Here is a 24,952-nt window from a genome sequence, read left to right as displayed (position 1 = left end):
AAATAAGACTTTAGAGCACTTTTTAAAATCCATTAAACAGTTTCTCTTCAAATCTATAGTTTTATGAAAGAAGTATCCACCGTAATTATATTTTGACCACAGGAATCCTCGTTCTTGTCATGCTCTCCACCCCAGCCACCTGCCCGCCAACCCCTGGTTACGTGTGGGGCGTGTGCACGCAGCGACACAGCCTGGGATTCGCGTTTACAGACCAAACAGAACAGTTGAAGGAGGGGAAGAGTGCAGCGAGTCCACGAGAGTGAGTGAGGGAGAGGGAGAGGGAGAGAGAGACCTGCACCGCAGTGACAGGAAATACCGAGTCAGAGCTTGCCGTAACACCGACAGCACAGAGGAGGAGGCGGATAGTTTTCTTTCGGAGTTGACGGTTCCCGGTGCAGCAGAGGGCCAGGACAGGTAAGCGGAAACTACTTTCTACTGTGATGCTGTGTAGTTGTAGCTCCCTCGCACTGACGCATCGGGTGGTTTCCCGGTTCTGGCGGGGCTAGACCGGGTGGTAATGAGAACCGAGGATGTGAAAAATGACAGCAGGACAGAATGCTGCTCCGGTCCCATCCAGAAGGCTCGGAACGCTATATTGCCCAGTCTCAATGCAGTCTTTTTCGGGCACCCGGTGAACACGGGCCCCCGCCTCTCTCTGCGCATCTTCTGGATGATGCTGCGGTTTCGTGGGATTTTTGCTGCTCTGCGCAAATCGCTAATAAAGGTACCAAAGTCTTGGGAAATGACCGGGCTGTGCCTCGCCGTCTAAATCTGCAGAGGCCCGTGTGTGTATGGTGTTTGAGGAGAGGTGTCATTGCAGAGGACGAGCGAACGGGGACATTTAAAAGGATGTCAAGTTGGGCTTGTTTGGTTAGGCCCCAGGGCTGCAGCCTGGGCTGCACACAGGGTGAGCCAGGTCTGTCTCAACGCTGGAAGTATATCAGACCTCATCTGAATGTGAGGCAGGCGACCTCATGAAAAAGCACAACATTTATAGTCGATTATAGCTTGTTACAATGTCCCAATGGACGACACAAAACGTATATTCCTGTAGTATTACTAGAGATTTATGCGCATATATATTCCTGTGCTACAGTACATTACATGGTGACCTTGTTGTACTTCAGGGTATCTATCTTAATACCATCTGACCATGTCATATTTTATTCCTATAATAGTCCCACGTCAGTCTGCACTCCGTAGCGAGTTTAGTTATATTTTTAATCTCTTGCTACGTAATATTGTATGTCAACAGTAGCCCTGTGTTACAGTCACAATGTTTCCACAGGGATTATCATCAATAGTGATGTGTACAATTTTACAATGTTACAATAGTGTAACAAATAAATGAACTGTAATGTAATAGTGACCTGAAGGATGTTACTGTGATGTTTCTTCTCTTCTTACCTAATGTTTTCATTGACAACTATCATATTGTAGTTTATGTGGTGTGAGTTATTAAGTGGTGTGTATACTGTGACTTGGTTTGAAGGATATAAGACATTGGTCTTATATCCTTCAAATCAAGTCATTTTGAAGTCCAGTAGCCCAGAAGTATAATCAGCAAAGTTTAGCTACTCAAAATGTATCAAATATATTATTATTTTGACTTTGATATTCCTATAGTGTTCTTATATGGGGGCTGTGGCCTGTATGTGCTTTGCTGTGACTGTGTAACTGCAAAGAAAGATTTGCTTATTGATTGGTGTAATCAGAGCCTAATGCATGCACCCAGCCATGTGAGTGGTAAGAGTTTATAACATTGAACTCTTTCTACTCTAATTTTCCCAGCATTTGAAGTGCGGAATGAACCATCAATTTTCACAGCAAACTCTTTCTTTGCTTGAAAGAGTGCTTATAACTTTTACCAATAATTTATTCATAACTCAGTTATTTTTCTAACACAATTTACATCCTCAATATCAACAGCTGACCTACAATAAAAACTACTTTCATTCATTTTAACATAATAATGACATTCTCATGGAGTCACAGCATTTATGTACTAAACTGACGGATGTCATTTGTCTGTAACTATTACACAACAAAGTATCTCAGTTTATTTTGTGTTTTCAATTTTCAAACATGTTGATGATTAATGTTGAATCACATATAAAAATAATAATAATTTAAATATATCTAAAACATGATATGTAATAAGAAAATTATATTTTGCAGTGAAATTAATTAATTGAGCTGCAAGTTGAAAATATTAAATTTTATCTTTCGTATTTTCTAATGGTTGTAGCAATTTTACACAGTATTCATTAGATTTACACACTAGTATATGCATTTTCATGTGTCAAAGCAGATTTTCACTAACTATTGGCGCACCCACTGGAAATTGGTGTGGGGTCATAGGTCAAAACATGATATGTTTAATATGTTTTTGGACATGTAGATTGGATGCATCATTGATAGTTCCCCTTAATATTGTTTTATTAAATTTTATTATTTTATATTTTATATTTAATTAAAAAAAAGTTAAAAGCTTTAACTTTTAACTTTTTTTTTAATTATAAATGTATTTTATTTAAAGATTTTCACCAAATAGGGTGAAACTAACATCTGGGTTAAAATCCTATTGCAAAACACCAACACATTGTAGTTTAAAGACTACTATACAGTACACTACTTGATGGATAATCAGAACTTTAGTTGCATTTTTGCGTCATTTGTCTCTTCAGTTTCTGGAATTATTTAAATCAATGAGTTGTTGTTGAAGGAACAACTCATTGTATGTGGGAACATACAATCTGGATGAACCAGCTTCTTCTAAAAAAATCTGGTTATGTTTCTGTGGAAATCGGTCAAGCAAGCCACCTTAACCACAAACCAAGAAAAAATGTAGAGTAGTTTGTAAGTTTGCTCTTTAGCTAATGTGAGCAGCAGTTTGGCAGTGAGTTAGCTCCGGTGGCTGTAATACAAAGCAAGTTCGACAGTCCCAGGGTCTCTTTGTCTTAGCTGGCTCGGCAAAACCTAAACCCTAATTAAAGATCACAGGTACCACGACGGTTGACTCTTTCTCTTTGATGCATCAGATTTAATTAGTTATACTTAATAATTGCATTTAGGCCTTACACTGTCCGTTTTTGAAGGATACGTGAAAAGAAATGTATTGATTGACTGTTGTCTGTTATAAAGACTAATACATTTTCTAATTAGTGTTTGTAATCAGTTGTTATATTGATTGCCACGGCAAAAACATACAGCTTGTGCTACTGACATTAATGTAATGTTTTGGCACAAGAAGTGTGAATATACAACGTATTCCCTCAGCTGAGAATCTATATTGCTCAACTATTTACTACAAAATCACTCTATTTTCAAAGAAGGCTTGAGTTTTTCTGCCCAACAAATACTGATCACAGTTGTATTGCATTCATTTAGATATACTGTATTATGTATGATATATGATCATTAGATTTATTACCAATAAGTGATTGCGATTTCTTGCCTGTATTGATGAACCTTGGAGAGGTGATAATTTTCTCACACACTGAGAATCCATTACCTTCTCTGAATCCAATAATGACATACAGTATGATATGATATACTTTAGTTCTAAGTGTTGTCTTTGTTTATAGTTACTTTCCATTAAAGCATATTGAAATGAACTATAAACAAAATTATGACATCAAATGTCCTTCAGAGGATCCAGTTCTTGAATGTGGACACGGCTAATGATTACTCCTTTCTGAAAATGTCCTTTCGTTATTAAACAACTGAACTACATTTGACAAAAATGGCTGGCACACAAGTGTTTTTGGATCTGCAGATCTAGATCTACCAGTGCATGCCCTGCTTCCGTTATGGAATATGTTATTTCCACTATGAATTAAAGATTTCAGGGCAGTCAGAACAGCTTTCATGTTATCGTGACATAGACCCAAGCTTTCTTTGGTGGGTTTCATGGCCGGTGCTGTTCTGTAATGAAACTGATCTGGTGGGTTATGACGAAAGATGAACACGGCACCAAATAAATAATGGGCTGCAGGATGATATGCATATGTTTCTTTGCTGAGAAATCTGACTCCAGGGTGTCAGGTGTCAGCAGTTTGATTAACTTCCTCTGATGATTAACAGGAGAGGAAGCAGTGTGTGAGGCCACACTGTGGACATCCAATTGGAAATATCTCAGGCTTTCTATGGTTCTGAAGAACTATGTTCTATGAGGTGTTGTCCAAATAAGTCTAAAGGTATTCCTGTTCTGAATGGCCACACTGTTTCAGATGGCCGTAGCCTCCTCCTGGCTGCATTCCATTGCCTTCCCTATCTCTCTCCAAGAATTTGATTTTGCGTGCCTTTGTAGTCTTGATGTGATCATGTTATGGAAAAGTTGGAAAAGTGTAAACAATGATAAAGAGAACTTCAGAGAGAAATCAAACCCTGTCCCCTTTCACACCTCCACCCTTGTCGCAAATTGCTGCATAAAGTGGCCATGATTGTTGTGTTTGTTATGGAAGGTTTTTAAAACGACAATTGAGCTGTCATGTTCTGCCCTTGGAAAGGGGGTTTCAGACACTGTTTGACGAGCTGATAAGCACTTTGCTTCAAGCAGTCTGAGGCCTTTAATAGCTTGGATTCACATCCCAACACATGTTCACATGATGACACTTTCCAGTCACTAGCTAAACTACTGTGTGCTGCTGTGGAAGTATGTGCATATAAGAAGGTTGCACAATTAGAATATTAGAATGCTGATCAGGCATATTCGACCATGATGTGATGGTTTGGGCGAAGTGGCAGTGTTGCATCATGTCAGGGATCCTGCCCAGATGAAGATTGCACAAGGCTTTTCTGGCATTTTCACCTTTTCTAGACAGTTAAACGTGAAGAGGAAACGGGCGATGGCAGGCAACAAAGGTCCCTGACTGTAATTGGAGCCGTAATGTTGCAGTTATGTGGCTTTTGATATAACCATTCGGCTACCAGGGCGCTCCAGGTTTGTCTTTTCTAACATTGACATTCAAAACCTGATAAATCTTGATCATTTATTATGCTGTTGCACAGTCCGGGACACCTGTGCAAGGCATACGTACATGGATTAAAGAGTTTTACAACACATCAGTTAAGTCACTCATTAGCTTTTGATGTGTACCTCATCTCAGAACAGAACAATAGCTGTTGTAACATCAGACAAAAATACTTTTTCAGACGGTACACAACTGGATACCTAACTCCAAGTTTTGTAGGAGGCATTGAAATCCAGCAGTTGGGCCTGAGAACGATATCCTCTTTGACATGACAAAGTTTGGACCCTTTGATAAAAAAACATAGAAAATGTCTAAGTTGCCATAATCATGTAATAATTTCCCTTAAACTTTTTTCTGAAAACCCTGGGCTTCTGCTGAAAGTTGTTTGATTAAACCATGCTGCAGTTCAGGTTTTTGGCCAGCAGATGCCAGTGTTGTTACACACAATACATGTTTCCTTCATACACTCACAGACACACAGTGAGTGCATCTTTATGTGTCCAACAGTCAAACAACAAACCAACATTCCAAAATGTATATATAGCTATAAGTACAAATATTTTATGTTTAGGAACAGTTTGCCTATTCTTCATGTTTTCTCTAAATGAGTACATGAAGAACAACCATAACATAATTCCACATCCTGTCACATTCCTGACCTCAAGAAAAATAATATATAGGTTGGTGGTGGTCTGGTGGTACGCCTTCCAAACCAGAAGGTTGTGAGTTCACTGTGGCTGCCACCATTGTACCCCTGAGCAAGGTACCCTGAGTTGCTCCAGGGAGTTCAGAGAGTATATGAGTGCTATGATTTAAAGCAAGTATTACATCAGTTTTAGTGTCTCATGGTGGTGTTGATGCCGTTTCAGAGGCTGCTCCACCCTGACAAGAACACACTTACAATACAAACAAGTAAGAAATCTGTTACATTGGCACAAAAATAAATACCAGCCTTTAGAAACATTTATTAATCAATGTGCGGTATAATGAGTACATAGTAGTTAGTACACAGCAGCAGCAGGCCATATGGCTGCTTTCCCAGTGAACCTTTATCCTGGCTCCTATTCAGTTAAATGGAGCAGCAAGTGCAGATGGGACAGAGTCAGCCCAGGTGGATTGTGGGTAAAATGGGTAAATTAATTCTGTGTTTGTGTTGCTCCACTGGCATGGGATTAGAAAAATCGACCTCCTGGGGTGAATGTTGGGTTTTAATACTTAACCTGGCACCAAATATAGTTTGAACCGCAGGTGAGCATCCAGTCGGACTCTGGCTGAGGGACACACAGAGAACTGTTATGAAGCCATTCAGTCAGACAACAGTATTAGGGTAGGTTGTGTTCCATTTAATCCAAGTATAACCAGGTAAGTAGCTCTTTTTGTTGCTCCCACCAGCTGGGCTTCCATCTGAGGAGAGATGCTTCAGTCAAGTGTCTTTAGAGAGCCAAAGTGAAACTGGAATTGGAATTTCTCTATTCCAGAAGAAAGAAAACTCACAATGACATTTTCTAATAATGAAATGTATTGTATGTATCTGTTTTTTCTGGCATTCAGGAAGAATTTTTATGATACCACATTTTAGAACAGAAACAATTTTTAAGTAATTGGTTGTTACACTCTCACCAGCACATTTGAACTAAGTTAGAGTGCCAATTAAAGGTACATTATGTAACATTTCCACTTTAAAATGTCTAAAAACGACTAGACCTATTTTATATAGAAACATTTACAATATAAATGAAGGTAACGGTGCGTTTCATCTGGTCTCCTGTAATGGCGTCATATCCTCTTTGTGCATGCTCAGCATTGTGGTTGTTTGCCAGAAGCTGTTATAAACTGACTTTTCATCCAGCCACATTTTTCCCATACACTTTTTAGGTCTTTGTGGTTTTTAACTCTATATTATAACGTTTAGTTTTCGGATGTCTGGATCTTAAGTAATCAGAGAAACAAGATGAGCTATTGTTAGCCTTTAGCTTGTATGCTTCCTGTTTTTACCAGGGAAACACTGATTTTTAACGTGAAACTGCTTTATTCAGTCTTTTTACTGGTTTTAGTCAGCGGGTTTGTCTGTTTTTGGAGAGAGACAGAACGATAATTTGGCTTTCTTGACAGTCAGAAATGACTGCTGCATGAACATGCAGGGGTATTCAACTAAAATTCTAAGAGGTCCAGTTAGAGAAAATTTCCGCAAGCAAAGGTCCGGAGCATCATAATGTCTAACTTGCGTTATGAATTAGTGTGATATATATATATATATATATATATTGAAGTAGCCTAGTAGCTGTATCAACGTCTGCACGTCATCAACAACTGACTGTCAAATCTAATAAAGAAAGTACAATTTAAAAACATTTCGACAATATTGTCACTTAACATTGAACTATACAGATATATATAATACTGTAGATATGTATAATGTTCTTCTCGGGCTGCATTTAAAAATAAAGTTGAGAAAATAAAAAAAATAGCCTTTGAAAAATTGTGCATCTTAAAATAAAGTGCTTAATCTTAGAAAAAATAAATAAAGTGTAGCAGCAGCTTGAGTTTCCCTTTTTCTTTAACTGTTTCACATCTTGATTTAACTCTCAACCAATGTTAGAATAAATCAGTCCCAACACATCTTAACAATTGAACAGTTTAACCCAGACTAGCACATCCTGGGTTAAACTGTTCTGTAGCTGATGATGCTGTCAGGTGGCCTACTTGCTTTATTTAGTCACAAATCAAAATCACATTGGGCTCTGAGTGCTTATTTTCTGTGCCCTCAGTTCAGACTTGAGTGGGTATGTTTGGTCTCATAGTGGCGTTTCACATCACCACTTTTAATGAGCACCACGGTCTCTGAGCATATGAGACACTGGTGTTGTGCTCCCAGTGGGAAGGATGAACGAATGAGTCCATTCTGGGTTGAAAGCTCTGTTGACTTTTCTCTTCTTGGAGAGCGCCATGAGTAGTTATTTTTCTCTCCCTATCTGCCGCTCACTCGTCTAATCGCTTTCCGTCTATCACTCGCCTCTCACCTCTCGCCTCTCGCCTCTCATCTGTCTGTATTCAGAGTCGCAATGTTTGCCGCCTGGAATGCACAGATTTGATTGGCTGCGTAGCATCATGTGGGATGGTTTAACTCGCATGTAATTGGTCTGAAAATCCCTTAATAATTTATTGATTATAGGTCCGGGTCCGGATAGGTCGGCGTCTGGATCCGGACTCGGACCGCAGTCCGCCTGTTAGTGACCCCTGAACTATATCATCCCACTCTAAAGTAGTCTTTGATTGAAAACACTTTTTGACAGCTCAGCTTCCATCTGTCTGGGTTTCTTCTCATGTTACCTGAGCTGTGCATTTAAGTGTCATTTAAGTGTTAAGTGTTATGCTTTTCAGCAGCGTCTATTTTTAAACGCCTCACAGAAGGTACTGTTTCCTCAGTGGCTATGGAGGGATGTGAGAAGCAACAGAGAGAGAAAAGAAGATGGATGGTAAAGAGAGGGGTAAGAGAGGGAAAAGGAGACGTACATACCAAGATTGAAAATAGAATAGTGAGTGTCTGGAGTGAAGGGCAATGGCACAGCTCTGTCTGGCGGACTGCCAGGTGAATAGGATAAATAGAGGATGTAGAGAAAAGATGGGCAGAGGAGGGAAGTGACCTGGGGTCTGGTAATGCTCCAGGCCCCAGTTTCTACTGAGACCACTGACTGGATGAATAGAAAACAGGGAACAAGGAGGAGAGTGTGTCTGATCAATATGATTCCAGTGCTGATATTGTTGGCTTAACATCTGTGATTAAACGTAAATTCAGTAATATACCATTGTACTAACCACCGTCTTATGAGAGAGCAGAGATAGGTGTTTCTCTGGAAGCAGCTTGAGTGTAATTAGGCCAAGGAAATACTATGACTATCTAAAGCTCTATCAAAAGCAGCGTTATTAAAGATCTAAATGAAGGTGAACATCAAATGTTATCACCCCAATTAAACATTGCAACTTGCTTTTCTATTTCAGAGCAACTTGAACCTGCAGGTTGAAGCAGATGTGTGGGTTAGCACAACTAAGAAGTCAGAGGTACACAATCTACACATACATCATGTATTTCCTGCCCCACTGGTCTGTTTGTAGCTCCACAATCTCTATAGCTATAAGTACAAACTTTAATTTGTTCATGTCATTGCATCGGGGCAGAACGATTGTCATGGTAACGACTTGTCAGCCTTTACATCCTTACATATACACAACTAACACTTAGATCTGTGTTGGTGGGGGTGTGTTGTTTCAGGTACTGGGGACCAGATGAAACGCGGTCCAGGAATCTCCGTTAAGTAGTAGTAATAATTTGTGTGTTGGCTTATCATACACTAAAACACAACACAGTGGTCTATAACTCTGAGACAGGAATTTACAAGATCAGGGCAACAATCATTGTATCCTTTGACTCCAAAAGAATGACACGGTTCACATCGAATAGGCATGTGTGCTTGCGTGTATTTCATTTTTTATGTTAGGGAAATCCATCCATCCATTGTCTACAGCTGGGGTGGTCACCAACCTTTTTGATACTGAGAGCTACTTAGAGGGTACTGAATAATAAGAAGGGCTACTTGTTTGATACAAACTTCCTGAATAACATAGTTGCACGGTTCACCTTGAATGATAATATTATCATTAATAATAATAATAATCATAATAATCATAACATATGTGAAGAGACTGTCTGATCACATGTTAATGTTAATTATTCCTCACAATCATTATTAACAATGATTTACCATGGTAGGAAACAGATATATTTAAACATGCAACGTTATTTATTTATTTTCTCAATCTATTTCAACATTTGAAAGTCAGTTATCACATCTCTGATATTTTTGTAAATATCTTTATTGACAGTTTTGTATGAATGAGCACATTTGTAGCATTTTGTTCAAAATCACACCAGTTATATTTTAGTACAAAGTATCACTTCTGTAACATTTTATAGGAAATCATTAACGGTCACATCTTCAGATTATATCCTGTTTGTACAAACCACTAACTTTGTAACATCAGAGAGAGTGGAGATGACATCGGAACCTTTCTTCTCGTGTTAGAACAGTGTTTTCAATAACCATCATTGCACCTTTCAAGACCTCTTTGTCCGAAAAGGCTTTCTTGTACTTTAATAAAAATGAAGCTTCCATTGCTTTTTGTGACTTTTTCACCGGCCTCGTGAAAACAGACTGCTGCTGCCCAAAGCTGTCTTTAACTCACGGCTTGTTCTGCCCGCAGTGCTGCAGGTGGGTAGTTAGTTAGTTAGCATGGTAGCTTCTGTGACACGTACTGATGTGTTTCCACAATGTACCGCTTTACCGTCGCCCTGCAAATGAGACATACACACTTTTCTTTCACTGTTGTAAATCATAATTCTTCCTCCCAATCATTGTGAAAATAGTTAGTTTTCTTTTCTGCCATGTTTAGCGTACAAAACGCACCTAGCGCCCCATCGTAGCTGCTCCCTCTAGCTTGTCTCAGCGAGAAGGGAAATGGAGATTTAGCTTGCGCATGGAATATACTCTGACCCCAGACAGGGTACAGAGTATACATAAAACTATAAAAAACAGCAAAACAATTAAATATTTTTTTTAGACGGAGCTTCATGGTGACCAGTGCTATTTTTAGAACATGCTCTGTGGGCAACTTACGTAGTCTCTGCGGGTGACCAAGTGCCTGTGGGTACCACGTTGGCTACCCCTGGTCTACAGCTTATCTGGGGTCGGGTCACGGGGGCAGCAGCTCCAGTAAGAAACCCCAAACTTCCCTTCTCCAGGCCACATCCGCCAGCTCCGACTGGGGGATCCCGAGGCGTTCCCAGGCCAGTGAGGAGATATGATCTCTCCACCAAGTCCTGGGTCTTCCCCGGGGTCTCCTCTCAGCTGGATGTGCCTGGAACACCTACCTAGGGAGGCGCCCAGGTGGCATCCTTACTAGATGTCCGAACCACTTCAACTGGCTCCTTTCAATGTAAAGGAGCAGCGGCTTTACTCCGAGTCTCTCACGGATGGCTGAGCTTCTCACCCCTGAACTCCTTCACTTGGGATAAGGGCTCATTCCCTACCCAGAGTAGGCAATCCACCGGTTTCCTGCTGAGAGCCATGGGCCATCCCAACCGCTTCACACTCTGCTGCAAACCGATCCAGTGACTGCTGAAGGTCACAGACCGATGATGCCATCAGGACCACATCATCTGAATACCTTGAATACTGAATGAATACGATCTAACAATAGAGGCAGAAATAAAATATATAAATGCATGATAAATGTAGCGCTATTTTGACTGCATTTGTTAATTTGTTTGTTTAATTACTTTCAGGCACTTAATGAATTCTCATTACGACTTGTATGTTGCCGAGAACAATACAAGTTTGAAACTGATAATTACGCTAACTTCCGCTGGCAAGGAAGGCACGTGGCATAACCTGTAGGTAGGTAGGTAGGTAGGTAGGTAGGTAGGTAGGTAGGTAGGTAGGTACAGTGTTAGTCAAAATGATTGAAATAAAATCCAGGTTGTATCAATCAGACATCTATCATCAGTCTAGTTGGCTCTCACACCAACTACACTCAAATCTGAACTCAGACCATTTTTAGCTGTTGCAGCATGTGAGAAATCTCTTTTTAATGGGTCATTACATTAAATCTTTCATACATCCAGTCTGAAATAATAATTTAATAATAATAATTTACAAATCAATGAAATTGAATCATAATACAGTAGACACACTGACTGAACCAGATCTGGCTTTTAAAAAAACACATTATTGGGCCCAGATCAGTCTATCGTCTCTCCATTTGAAATCATTCCTTTCCATCTGTTGATTTATTGCTTATGCTTACTTTCTTTCATGTTGCTATTTTGTTTAAAATATGATGTTTCTCTCTCTGTCTCTTATTGATTTAGTGTTAGGATTAGCATCTTTCATGTGCAGACACTGTAAACAAGGTGTCCTTTAGTGTGGTTGGTAGAAGTGCTGCTGCATCAAAGGTAGGGTTATGGGCAGCTGTGGCAGATAGAGAGGTAGAGTGGTCATCCACCAGCCGGAAGGTCAGTGGCTCTATCCACGGCCCTTGCGGTCAAAGTGTCAAAGTGTCCTTGGGCAAGATACTGAACCCCACATTTCTCCCTGTATGTGTGTGCCTTGCAGCATTACAACATTAGGCCATGCAAATGCATCAAAGGCAGAAGTGACACATGGCCTTTTCAGCTGTGATAAGGACAAAAACTAGGGGAAACTCTTCTCTGATAAGTTTCAACATAACTTGACGTGCATGCTCAACTGGAGCCCGCTCAATTGTTTCTCATTTGTCCTGTTCATATGGATTAGCTTTGTTCCCACTTAAGGCCCTGACACACCAGGCCAACTGATGGCCAATGTCAGGTCGTCTGTGAGCGTCTGTGGCCGTAATTTTTGTGTTATGTCTCGCACGCTTGGCACTAGTCGGCCCTTGACTGCAGCTTTTCGGCCGATTGAGCATGTTGAATTGCGGCAGAGCCTGTCGGTGAGAAAAATCACTCTGATTGGCTCTCTAGTTTTAAGCAATTCAGTACAAGAGAACAGAAACAGACGTGAGGAAAACAAGCAAATAATTAAAGTCAGGAGTGCACACACATATACATGCAGTCCATTTACAGGCTCTTTTCATTTTTCATCTTCATCTGCTTTGTTTCATGTATGCATAATAATAACAGCTTGTATATCTGCAGTCTGAGGTCTTCCGGTTTCCCTTTTGAGGAATACAGACTACCGCCACCTGGCCTCCACAAACTCGCCCCCACCTACCTAAGTGACCTTCTTCAGGAGTATACCCCCTCCCGCTCCCTCCGCTCATCCTTAGCTGGTCTACTGACAATCCCTACATCACGCCTCATCACCATGGGTACCAGGGCCTTCAGCTGCTCTGCTCCCAGGCTCTGGAATTCCGTCCCTCTACACATCCGACAGTCCAAAACTATTACAACATTCAAGTCCCAACTCAAAACTCACCTGTTCAAACTGGCCTACTCTCTGTAGTCTCCATCATCCTGTATCCTCCCCCCCTCTTCTCTTTATTACTTTCTTCCTGTGTCTCCACCATATCTCTGGTATTGTTTGTCTGCTCTCCCTTCCAATGTCCTGCTGTTTTTATCTCTTGTATTTTGTACGGTGTCCTTGGGTGTCTTGAAAGGCACCTCCAAATTAAATGTATTATTATTATTATTATTATTATTATTATTATTATTGCTGATATGGAGAGTTATTTTCAACTCACACAGGCGCAGGGCGTAGGTGCTTGTTGGCCACTAGCTGTAGTGTTTGTGGTGTTTTTATGTGTGGCTTTTTGGCCTAGACACAGGCGACGTGAGGCCATGCAACAGTCGGCCTTTGACGCTGCTAGTTATTTGATGTTAGTTTGGTGTGTCTGCGCCTTGAAGAAGTGGTTTGAATAATCTGGCAAAGCTGTCGACTTCTTGCTTGTTATAAAGTTCTGTCTGCTTGTTATTAATTGAGTATTACTCGGGTGTCACAGTTAAAGTACTAGGTAACAAGGTAAAGGGACCCACATACGGACACATTCAAGTAGAGCATATTGAATTAAAAGCACTTTATTAACCCTAACCCAAAAAGCAGGCTTCCTTTCCACGATCCGTCAAACTACCAGAGTAACTGGGCAGGTATGTATACAGTGGAGCTATTCTGATAATGAGTGACAGGTACACGAAGAGGAGCAAGGTTAGGCGACTGGAAAAGGAGGGACACTCAATGGGTACATTCAAATTCCCTTAATCGCATCCATGTTTCCCTCAATTGCGTATTTTCATTGCATCTTAAGGCCCTGTCACACATATCCGTATGACAGAAATGTATGCTGGCGCATACGAAATATCGGCAATAGGTTGATATAAATTAAATGTATTTTGTGATCGTTTGAAGGACGCAGACGTTACGCCAAACACGCCAGACATACACAGTTCCGTATGGCAGAAACATATGCCGCCGTATATGAAAATTAGCCAAAAATGTGTCAGAGTCTAAATACGTCCAACTTTTCCACAGCGGTGTTGTAGCTGACGCATACATAACGAATTATTATACGTATGTCAAACATTGATAGCGTATCACTTACCTATTTAAAACGTATCAGAGCCTCTGGCCAACGGAGCTGGAAAAGTGCCATCTGGTTCACGTCATACTGATGCTGGAGAACGGCTAAAATGTTGAACGCTAGCTGTACTGTAGAAACACGTTTAATAAATTACTCCGTCATCAGGCATAATGTTAACATAGGGTAGGAATAGGGTATCCACTCGTTATCAATAAATTGGCTGTAGGATTCACCGTCAGCCGACGTTGCCTTTATCTAACGTTCCTCTAACGTAGTCACGTAGGTATTCACGTAGGTACTTACGTACTATATTTACGTAGGTAAGTATTCACATACTGTATTTACATAGGTAAATATTCAACTACGTATTCCGTATTCACACATGTCTAACGTCACGTAACGTCTGCATATCTTATGAAGCACACGTCGGTTACGTCCGGTAATTTTGAACATGCTCAAAACATCAGCGTTCAACAACGCACCCCAGCGTAACACAGTGAGCTCTTAACGAATACTAATCAAATCAAATCAAATGTATTTGTATAGCCCAAAATCGCAAATTATACATTTGTCTCAGTGTGCTTTACAGACTGTACAGGTTACGACACCCTTTGTCCTTAGACCCTCGCATCGCACAAGGAAAAACTTCCTAAAAGAAACCCTCTTTTAAACCCTGGAAGAAACCTCAGGGAGAGCAACTGAGGAGGGATCCCTCTCCCAGGACGGACAGACGTGCAATAGATATCATATGTACAGGTTGAACAACATAGTACAAATACAACATTTGACAGAGAATGATGTTGTTTTGAAAAAGAGAAAGTTTGGATGAATCCAGGAAAATGTCAAAAAGGCTTCACGGTGTCCAGCAGGACCAGGGCATGCAGGCGCAGCCACGATTCCTGATCCTGACGTAAACTTTATCAGTGGCAACCTGCCACATGAGACACAGAAACTCCGGGGATGATACCCCGGATGATGAGTTAGTAACATACATTTACATAAATGCATACAGATAGAGAGGGAGAAGAAGAGAGGGAGGGGAGGGGAGGAGAGAGGAAGAGAAGGAAGAGAGCAGGGAGGGGGCCGATCCAGGGCAAACCTGAGCCAGCCCTAACTATAAGCTTTATCAAAAAGGAAAGTCTTTAGCCTACTCTTAAATGTGGAGAGTGTGTCTACCTCCCGAACACAAACTGGAAGCTGGTTCCACTGGAGAGGAGCTTGATAGCTGAAGGCTCTGGCTCCCATTGTACTCTTAGAGACTCTAGGAACCACAAGTAACCCTGCAGTCTGGGAGCGCAATGCTCTAGTTGGTTTATAAGGTACTATGAGATCTTTAAGATATGCTGGAGCCTGACCATTCATTTTGAATTCTATTCTGTATTTTTACCGGGAGCCAGTGCAGAGCAGCTAATACAGGAGTAATATGATCCCGTTTCCTTGTTCTTGTCAATACACGTGCCGCTGCATTTTGGATCAACTGAAGAGTCTTAAGCGACTTTTTGGGACAACCTGATAACAATGAGTTGCAGTAATCCAGCCTTGAAGTAACAAATGCATTGACTAGTTTTTCTGCATCATTTTGAGACAGGATGTGTCTTATTTTTGCAATGTTACGTAGATGAAAGAAGGCAGTGATTAAGATTTGTTTTATGTGGGAGTTAAACGACAGATCTTGATCAAAGATGACTCCAAGATTCCTTACAGTGGTGCTGGAGGCCAAATTAATGCCATCCAGAGCTTCTATGTCATTAGAAAATGCGTTTCGGAGGCGTTTAGGGCCAAGTATATTAACTTCAGTTTTGTCTGTGTTTAACATCAAAAAGTTGCTAGACGTCCAAGTTTTTATGTCCTTAAGGCTTGAAGTTTAGCCAATTGATTGGTTTCATCTGGTTTAATTGATAGATATAATTGGGTATCATCCGCATAGCAATGAAAGTTTATAGAGTGGTTCCTTATAATATTGCCCAAAGGAAGCATATATAAGGTGAATAGAATCGGTCCAAGTACAGAACCCTGCGGAACTCCAAGATTGACTTTGGCTGTCATGGAGGATTTATCGTTAACACATACAAATTGAGATCGCTCAGATAAATAGGACTTGAACCAGCTTAATGCGGTTCCTTTTATGCCAACACAATGTTCCAGTCTCTGTAGTAGAATGTCATGATCAACAGTGTCGAAAGCAGCACTGAGGTCTAACAAGACAAGAACAGAGACAAGTCCTTTGTCTGATGCCAAAAGAAGGTCATTGGTAACTTTCACCAGTGCTGTCTCTGTGCTATGATGAACTCTAAATCCAGATTGAAAAACCTCAATACTACTTATACCTCACCTTATATCTACGTAAACCAGCGTGTTGCCGATATTTTTTATACGCCATATTTTTGTATATCTTATGCATTCGTTGGGCATTCGTCTGATACATTTTGTATTAGGAAGTGATGCGTTAGACATGCGTATCTGTATATGTTCACTTCTCCGATCCGATGAAAAGTTGGACGTATTTGGACTCTGACAAATTTTCGTATGCGCCCTGTCATACGGATATGTGTGACAGGGCCTTTAGGCCCTCCCAATGAAGTGGTGAGAAGAGATGGAGGAAAAGATGGAGAGAGGAGTTCAGGAAATGTGTTGAGAGAAAATAGACGTCTTTTTCTCTGAGCGGCTATCTGAAATCACGGCAGTTTCTGATGGCAGTCGGCCTTGTTCTGTACCAACTTTTAATGGTTTGGAGTTTGCCCATATATACACTGTCCAAGGGTGCACAGCTATCACCGTCTCTAATATCTAATAATTATTTGCAATCTTCATGTATTGATATTCAGTTTATAAACTCATTATTCAACAATTCAGGTTATGACTAGAATGTTTTATAATATTTTTTTTTACAAACTATATTTCTACACAACTCACTGGCATTTCCAGCCTCACAGCCACACAAATGACAATAAATAATTAAAATGTGTTTATTGCTGAAGGTCAGAGTGGAAACAACAGATCATGAAGAGAAAGTATATCCAATGAATAAAGATCCTTGCTCCTAAGAGTAGCAATAGGAGCATTGGAGCGGCCTTCAAGATGGTGGACTGGAATGATTTTCGGTCAAGCAAGGATTAACGACGGTTCAAATAAGGGAATTATCATGTACCCTATGAGGGCAACTGTTGGACATATGTAGAATGACGAGGTCAGGAAAAGTTCCTGAAAATGCAACTTTAAGTAAGAGGTTATGAGGCTATGTGGTAAGACAGCGAAACAGGGCAGGTGTTGCCATGACATGGTGAGTAAACAGGTATCATAACTGATTGTCTGAGTGATGGCCGAACTACTGAAATAAGACAAAGTTTACAAAACTGGTCTGTGTGTCTGTCAGTATAGTCTGCAGACTGCTTCTGGCTATAAAGCGGAAGCAGATTCTGCCATTGTGCAGAGGAAATGAGCCCATTAAAAGCCTGCATAGTTTATCATTAACTATATTTTGATGTTACAAGAAACCTAAAGGTGCAGTGATGCCTGTCATGATTCACAGTACAAATGCTTGTACAAAATAGCTATATAGTAACAAAATAATAGTTTGGACAATTTAAAGGCAAATCAATCAGTGTGCTCCTGTCCCCTTGGAAGTTTGCTGTTCTTGAACTGAGAAGCACCTGATTCAGCTCCATACGGCTTGAAGATGTGTGGAGAATCCTGTTTCACAGTACAAATAGTTTGCAAACCATGTAGCCTACATAAACTCTAACATTCTTTTTTAAAATTTGAATGCACATGTTGATATTACATTTTTATTTTTGTTCATGGTAGAGAGAAGATGCTTCCTCCCTATATTCTAGCACCAATAGGCACATTCATGTTTCCCAATGGATGGACTGTTTGGACTAGGACTGGTCTTTGCCAAAACTTAATTGTAGAAGTTGTTCCATCCACTTCTGTATTTGCGTTGTTGTATTTTTCCTTTATTGCCTAGCATATTTCTTGTTGATTTTAGCATCATCTTTAAATCCTTTAATCTACATTAATATTCATATGTTTGCATTCTAGATTTGTTTGCTGTTCTTTATTAGTTTCCTCAATGTTATCTAATTAAATTGCAATTGGTAAAAAGTTGATATTGTGGACAAAAGCTGTTAAATGCGCTGTTACTGCTTTTTCATAGAATAATAATAGCTAGCATGGTCATTTATATCAGTATTAGAGATGTTTTCCTGAAAAGACATTGTATGTTGGAAACAATTGTGAGCTTTGACCTGATCATCCAGCTCTGTTCCAACCTGTCTGAGTGTAACTAAAGCTGGATGCCTAAAGGGCTTTTCCCACCATATAGCCCATCTGTCACTGCAGTGTCTGTCTGCCTACAGCTGAGTTGCCACATCTGGCAAGCAGGTAAGGAGTGTCTGCAACAAAAGGCTTTCTTCATTATGAAGCTGAACCATCTAAACCTGTTAACAAAGTAAAGCCTTCCTGCAGCTGCAGTAACGCTGCTGGGCTTTCCCACTACTCTCTGACTAATTGTCACACGGTTAACCTATCGCTGGATCAATAACACTGTTACCAGTCTGCCACCAGATACGATTGGCTTTGACACCTTATAGCTGCAGTGGAAGGGTGGGGTTTGCCACACAAACACTCACACATTGACGATTGTGACCTGAAGGCTGTTAAGGTCAGACAAGGAGACAAAGAAAGAGAGGGATGATGATGATGGTGACAAAATGCGAAACATTCAGGGCAACAAACAGGGCCAGTTTTTCCCTATTTTCACTATAATGAGCTCATTTGTTTACACCAATGTTTATTGTTGTTCACACACACACACACACACACACACACACACACATACACACACACACACACACACACATGTGCTGCAACAAAACTGCTAAAACAACGTATATATGACTATAAGATTATGTATTTTGGTGTTTATTCTTTCCCTACTTAACAGATACTTCATATCAAAAGGATGGCTTCACTCTGTTTTTATGACAAAATACCCCTGTTTATAATTTTCTTTTGTTTCAAAACAGCGGGTTTAACTGGGATGGTTTAATGGGTAGGATGAAAAGTTATCACCTGAATAATGAGGTGTGATAGTAGACTGCATGTGATAGTTTTGACCAGGGCCAAAAATTCAGGATCCTATGGGATCACATCAACCAAACCCACGGATATTTTGTATCTGCATACAGTAATATCATAGTTTTTCCAAACCTCATTCCTTTCCTTTAGAGAGGAACAAGAAACGTTATCTGCTCACTTATGATTTTCTGTACTTGTCATTTTCCTGTAATTTACTGTACTGTAGTTTTATGGGTAGCTGAGCTTTTCTTGCTCTTCTAGCTCTTCTTTGCTATAGAAAACACTTTGTTTCTTGCTTCAAAAGATCAACTTATTAGTAAAATTATTATTATTGTTGTATATAAATTTCACCACAAAGACATCAAATTAAGGACATGATGCAGCAGGGTCTCCCTTACAGGGCACAGCCTGGATTTAAAGCTCTGCTCCACATTAACACTTGAGCCTGTGTTTAATGCCAACAAACTCTCTGTGTCTACATTCAATGAAAGTCTTGTGGCATACATTAACTTCACGTCCACTGTAGTCTGCTTGCCAGTGCTAGCTTCCACTGTGTTGATACGCTACAGTACGCATACAATACACTCACAAAACACGCACACACAAAATGCAAATATACGCACAGTACAACACCCACAATGCATCTGAACCCGGACGCATACTGTGGTCCTTTATTTTTGTTCAATGCAGCAATTTGAAAGAACCATATAATGTAGAGAAAAAGTGAGCAATGAATGCTTTGTGTGTGTGTGTGTGTGTGTTTGTGTGTGTGTGTGTGTGTCCAGCTGACAGAGCGATACTAGCATGATGCTCCATGTGTAACAATGGTATAGGAGTGAAAAAGAGAACTCACCACACCTCTGTGGGGAAATTCTAAAATGTTATTTACATATCACAGATTTGTCAGCACAGATTTTTCAGTCTTTTAACAAAAAACATTGTCCTTTCTAAAATGAAAAAATTACAGGAAATCCATTAAACATACTTTTTTGCATTTTCCTTTGGTTATTCATTGGAAAATAACACAATAATACATTATGAAAATCATCTGGTAAGAAATTATTAAATAGCTGGCTACTCTGCTTGTTCTCAGTAGGGTACTGCTGTTATTTCTTCTCCAACTCAAAGTAATATATTATTGTTTCAGTGCAGCTGATAATAATGAAATAATGACGTAATGTTATTCTGTTATTTTCTTGATTAACACACACACTAAGGCACATGCATCAATGTGGGGAGATGTCAGAAAGATTGCTCAAAGGCACCTCGGCAGCTACCAGTCCACACTCTGTACCTGCGGGACTGAGCGACTGCCACCTCAATAATAAATATAAGTATACATTGTTTTTGTCCATAGTCCAGGTCCGTTAGGACTAGAGCGGGGTGTCGTCTCGACCTCCTCCGTGTTATTGTGAGGCCGAGTTCTAGCTCCCGTCCACTGATGGCCTTCCTGAGCGCATAGTCTAGGACTATGATGAAGAAGAAGGGGGCAAGGGTGTCCCCTTGCAACAGCCAGGATGTCAAACTCTTCACTGTTGCCATCTGGGGTTACCACCTTTCCTCTTGTACCCTTATACATGGTCCCTATGTCCTGGAGGGGAAGGGACACCATAAGCCTTGAGTATCTTCATCATCACGCCTCTGTGTATCGAGTCAAATGCCTTTTTGAAATCGGTTGTTCTTCTTAACCTCCTCGATGATTCTCCTCAAGGCCAAGATCTGGGTCACAGTGGTCCTCTTCTCTCGGAAACCGTTTTGGTTCTCTCTCAGGTGGGGGTCGATGGCGCTCCGTATCTGGTTCAGTATCATGCGGTTGTAAATTTTTGCAATGACACAAGTCAGACTTATGCCACGGTAGTTGTCTGACTTAGGCACTGGGATGATGTTCGAGAGAGACCACATATCAGGCTGGCTGTTTGTCATAAGGGCGCGGTTGCAGAACTCCAGGATGATGTCGTCAAGATCACAGTCCTTACAGACCTCTGGAGGGATGCCGTCCGGCCCAGCACTTTTTCCCTGCTTCAGTGTGGATTTCACTGCTAAAAGGCACCGCACTAAGCTGGTTCTAGTTTGGATGAATTCAACAGATTTGGCTTTGTTTGTTGGCCAAATTGGCTCCCGCCCTGATTCTTGTTTCTGTGTGGCTTCTTCTTTTTCATAGTAACAGAGGTGAGGCTGATGGATATCATAGTGTATAAAACTATCTGCAGTGTTTCCCCTACCATTGTCTTGGCAGTGCCCAGCGCCCCGCCAACGGAGCCCAGCACCCTGCCTGAAATTCAAGGTGTTTTTTTTCTTCTTTCTCGAATTAAATATATATATTTTTTTTAATTCACAACTCACTTTTCACATTGACAGGTCTCTTTTATTAAATAAACTAAACGCTTATGCTATTGATCTAATTTATGTGCACGTTTCAGTTTGTACTGTCTACTTTGCACTTTCACATTCTCTCCTTCGGCTCTGTTTTGCGAAGGGCGGGGCTTCGCAGCTGACACACACAAACGTGCGCACACACCTACAGAGCGGAAGAAAGGAGAGGGGATAACTAAATAGACGGAATCGGAGTTTCGGGCTTCCGGTGGAATCTCAATGCATGCTGGTGTGACAAGCCTAGACAAGTGAGCACCAACTCTACAAGGGCCGCCATATTGGATTTCTTCTCTACGTGTTTACATTGTATTTAGCTTATTCTTCAAGCGTGTTTACATTGTATTTGGCTAGTTTTTAGTGTGTAATCATCGCTCTTCTAGTTATGGGATTTGGACAAAAGCTAAATAAATGGGCAGAATCTCATTGTGAGCTTCACGATTGCAAAAATTGCGACTGCAAGCCCCCGTTCGAACTATTTCCTGGGGTATGTAGTCTATCTACTTGATTTATATATTGACAAATGTACTTTCTATATATTGAGTTTTATAATAATTAACAAACACAAGTTAGGTATATATTTATAATAGCTTACCCTGCAACACAACTGCAATAAGCACTTATGATATCGGCAGTTTTCTTGATTGCGCAGATCCATGCCGAATGTAGCGTATGGGAAATTTTCATTGAATGTGTACATTTTGCTTTTAAAAAGCAATACTCAGATTCTGCGAGAGGATTGAAAGATATTTGTTTCAACCAGCCAGAGTCAAACAGTCTAAATGCTTTGCCTTCTTTGTATTCGTTCAAAGTTCGTTGATGAAATTCGACATCGTTCCCTGGGTGGTCAGACATTAAAAATAATGTTATATCGCTGAGGTATATCGGCGGCCAAGAAGTCATGCTGTTGTTTTCATTGACCCAGCCATCCTGCAATGTCAAGGGATCAGGCACTGAAACGCCACTCGGCATAACCAAAAGCTTAGTCTTTTCTTTTTCTGTGATTGAAAGTCTTTCGTTAGCTGTTGGTTGCTCCTCAATGCCCATCTCTGATGCAGCAAACACCCTGGAAATAAGCTCGAGTTTTGTTCAGAAAGGAGTTCAGAACTCATTGTAGAGTAGTAGTTTTTACAACACGCTTGAAGAATAAGCTAAATACAATGTAAACACGTAGAGAAGAAATCCAATATGGCGGCCCTTGTAGAGTTGGTGCTCACTTTTCTAGGCTGGCCACACCAGCATGCATTGCGATTCCACCCGCGCCACTCATGCAATCTTCCCCCCTTCCTTTCTTACAGCACCTCAGCAGATGGCAATAGTGCTCTCTCTCTCTCTCTCTCTCTCTCTCTCTCTCTCTCTCTCTCTCTCTCTCTGTGGGGAACAGTCTTTTGATACTAGTACTAGCCCTGTGATCCACGTCGCCTCAGGGGCTCACTCCCCATTGTGTCTATTGTTTCGCTTTGAAAGTGGGTTAAGAAAGACAGCAGCAGCAGAAGGGATGAAGGGCTGAGGAAGATGAGGGGGGGATTGACCGAGAGACACAGGAAAGCTGAGAGAGAGAGAGAGAGAGAGAGAGAGAGAGAGAATTAAGATGGAGGGGAGGAGGTGTCGGATTATATGAATACATGACAGGAAAATGATGGGTGAGGGTCGGGAAGGGAGGGGGGATTTGTTAAAAAGAAACTGATTGTAGGGTATTTTGAAAAGTTGGTTTAAATGTTGTTTGTTTTGTATTCATGGTCATTATTTCTCTTTAAAAATATCTGTGTAATGCTGATTTGTATTCTTTATATCATTGGTCACATCATCAGTCCAAAGGATTAACAACTGTGTCATACAAATCTGGTTCTGTGATAAAATGTCAAAGGTACAAACTTGTGTACATCAACATTTCAGGGCTCTTCCCACTCTGCAACTACATAAAATTGAAACAACTTTACACACTGACCGAGTGAAAGCAAAATGACCGTAAACGCTTGGTGAATCAAGCACAGCTTACTGGAGAGAAGATGTGCGACGTATTAATCTCGCAGCCCCTTGCATTAATTTAATTTTAAAAAAAATGTCATACTTGTTATCAATGTTTGTGCTCTTGACACCTCCTTGTCAAGCCTGGATCACCTGGATTCCTGCAGAAGCTAGGCAGGGAGCCACGGCTATGTCTGCTGCTCATGGTACAGATGTGTCAGGCCTCCAATGCTGGAAAAGACTTCAGTCGACCTCAGGTGCAGTTCACCCAGATTTTAAAAGAAGAAAAACCTTGCCAGTGCCAAATTCAACAAAGATCCATCTGTGGAGCAACGGTACACATACATGAACAGGAAGATGCAGTTATGGTTTAGATATTCACCATTTATATATTTTGGGAATACAAAAATAATTGTCTGTCTGATACTGAATGTCCCCGCTTCCTTCTGCTGTTCACACTTGATGGTTTTCTGTTACCAAATGCATGCATACACACCACAGAAGCACACACATAAACACACATCTCTGCAGTCCTCATTAGCTCTCAGTTTTGAGGCTCACTACAAACCTGATTTCCCTTTCATTTAACTGTCACACCACTTAAGAGTGTGTGTGTGTGTGTATGTGTGTGTGTGTGTGTATGTATGTGTGATGTCTTAGTTTTGTGCAGGCTGTATAATACAATATTTAACTAAGCCAAATGACACGTCTGTCTGCTTTGATTTGAAGTGTGAATGACCCATTGTCAGAGTCAATTTCATTTCTTGTAAAAAATAACATCCATCGATTTGTCTAACAGTCTTCTGCATTTGTGTCAGCCTGCTTTGCAGCTGTTCCGCATCTAATTTCAGATGCGGATGCAGATTGCTTTTTAGAAGAAGGGCTTGAATGCTGCTCAGATTACTTTGGGCTCACCTGTTTGGAGTCATGCTATTGTATATTTTAAAACAGGAGTTGGATTGCTCCACAGCAGTGAAAATGATTTAGATTTGATGATGATTTGGGAAACTGTTGAAAACGGAAGACTGCTGCTCACTATCAATAATTTCCTGTACAGGATTTTTATTTTTTATAGAATATTTTTAGACTTCATTCACAAAAGTAGTTATTATAGCATTTTGTTCTGCGAGATGAATACCTCTGAATGTCTCAGCTCTAGATGAAGCTGTATACTTTAAGTTAAGTATACTGTAAGTTTTTTCAACAACATAATCTTAAACTTCCACTGTTAGCAGTGCATGTGACAGAATTTTAAACTTGGTGATTGGTAACATTTTTTACATCCATCCATCCATCCATCGTCTACCGCTTATCCGGGATCGGGTCGCGGGGGCAGCAGCTCCAGTAAGGAACCCCAATCTTCCCTTCTCCGGGCCACATCCTCCAGCTCCGACTGGGGGATCCTGAGGCATTCCCAGGCCAGAGAGGAGATATAATCTCTCCACCGAGTC

General features: G+C 40.6%; 1 protein-coding gene across 2 annotated transcripts in view; it reads left to right on the top strand.

Annotated features, from left to right (window-relative positions):
* Positions 1-281: 281 nt before the first annotated feature.
* The window catches only part of nfasca (neurofascin homolog (chicken) a), a 159,103-nt gene continuing 134,432 nt past the window's right edge, over positions 282-24,952 (top strand). Inside the window, exon 1 of one of the 2 annotated variants that reach the window (XM_029427533.1) lies at positions 282-414. The gene's annotated coding sequence lies outside the window, so the exon portion shown is untranslated. The remainder of the gene's footprint in view (positions 415-24,952) is intronic. The other variant, XM_029427536.1, reaches the window with a different exon arrangement.

Source organism: Cottoperca gobio, unplaced genomic scaffold, assembly GCF_900634415.1.
Source record: "Cottoperca gobio unplaced genomic scaffold, fCotGob3.1 fCotGob3_332arrow_ctg1, whole genome shotgun sequence".
Lineage (NCBI taxonomy): Eukaryota > Metazoa > Chordata > Actinopteri > Perciformes > Bovichtidae > Cottoperca > Cottoperca gobio.
Note: the sequence above shows the minus strand (reverse complement) of the source record. Positions and strands in the feature narration are given on the sequence as shown.